Genomic DNA, 1,935 nt, shown 5'->3' on the forward strand with positions numbered 1-1,935 from the left:
GGGAGAGCGGGGCACAAAGTAACACTTTTTGACTTTCTCAGTTTGTGTAAATCCACATGGGGTTCAGAATATATATATTTTTTTATCCACGGTAATTTTACAATTGTCTAGTACAAATATGTCGCTTTGTTTCATAGTTACAATGTATAAATTTTTCTTTATTTACCCTCAAAAAATTTAAAGTAAATGTATACCTATGATGAAAATTACAGGCCTCTCTCATCTTTTTAAGTGGGAGAACTTGCACAATTGGTGGCTGACTAAATACTTTTTTTGCCCCACTGTATATCGGTATCTGCCTTTTTTTACTCCCTAATATCGGTATCGGCCCCAAAAAACCCATATTGGTCGGGCTCTAATGTTTTTAAATAACTTTTAAACTTTTGATTTCATTTCTAGCAATAAATGAGTACTTTAGTAATTAAAATAAATATTTTATATTAAACATTGGCTTAGTTATCACTGAAGTTCTTTATGTTTTGCTGTAGGCTAGATGATTTTACCGTTACGCTACATTGGAAGCCTTTCTGAAATCAGTTTAGTGAGGTATCCTCGTGCACAAACGCTTTAATGCCACCAATCCTGAGCAAATGACGCAATACATCTTTTACCCTGAGGTCACTGTGATGATGACATCATTCTGTTACGGTTTCTCGGGAATGGCTGCCTTCAGAGTCACAGCGCAAAGCTTCCAATTACATCTGCTCTACGGTAAGTTCTCAAAATGGCTTTCAGGATATGGGAAGTGGGATGTGTTCATACGGCATGCTAAATAATACTGGTGTGACACACTACTGAGTGATGTTGTATAGCACTGAACACTGTCCTGACTCATATCAGTTTCCTCATTCGTGAAGATGCTACAGCTTAAAACAGGATGCCATTGAGTAGACCGCTATAGGCTTTGAAACATGTTATAGGTTCTAGTTAACCAATCACTCTGTCGAAAAAAGTGTAAAACGGGAGCCTTTCCACATCCTGAGAATAGAAAGGAAACGCATTTGGGATAAAGATAAAAGTGTCCATTCAGAGAGATCCCAAAGCAGCCATTCACTAACCAGCATTCAGGGAAGGGAAATAAGAGTGCACAATGCAAGAGTTCACACTTCTTTTGAAGTTACCAGATGGTTCTGCATAGAATCCTCAATGGAATAAAGCAAGAGGCCGGAAAAACATTTCTCGGGGTGGGACACTTTCACATCAAGCATGATAACTGAACCACTTCTAAGCTGCAAAACATTATTCTTGCTCCTTTTTTCTCTTCTTTCCACACATATGAAAAGTCTAAGGTTATTTTGTTTCGCCAAGGACTTTCCAGTCTATCAGAGTCTGAGAGGCAAGAAAGTTTTTTTCTACTGATTCTGTTCTGGCCCATCAACACTAGATAAGTAAGGTGACATCAGATAGCAGCTATTTGAACTACGCTGAGTGCTAAGAATAATGTTGTCCTCGGTGAGTGTGACCGCCCTCAGCTACTGTTTCACTTTAGAAAGCTTGTCTGATGTAGGTTACAAATACAATCAGGGCAAAGTATCACAACACAAATGCCTCTATAGTTTAAATTTGACAATATTTTAATTCAATAATTTTTTTACTAACTTACTGCAAAAATCTAAACGAAATCACAAAATGTCATTGGCTTATAAACTAGCATGAACTCTGCACATCAGAGTTGGAGTCATTCAATGAAAATAGCTGCTATTTATTAACTACGGAGAGAGTAGTAGCTGTTATCGTGGACCACAGCAAAAGGGAGGCTAAAAAGTTGCTGCTATATTTAGCATCATCTCGCAGCCAAATACTAATTTAAAAGCCTGGGACCTTATGCTGTTGTCAGGGAGGAGATGAGCAAAGGGCAGGAAGTGTATCACCAATAACCTGCAACATGGAAAAAAATAAATAAATAAAAATAAATTATATATATATATATATATA

The sequence above is a fragment of the Sinocyclocheilus grahami genome, unplaced genomic scaffold (genome assembly GCF_001515645.1).
Source record: "Sinocyclocheilus grahami isolate Dianchi unplaced genomic scaffold, SAMN03320097.WGS_v1.1 scaffold17.1, whole genome shotgun sequence".
Taxonomy (NCBI): domain Eukaryota; kingdom Metazoa; phylum Chordata; class Actinopteri; order Cypriniformes; family Cyprinidae; genus Sinocyclocheilus; species Sinocyclocheilus grahami.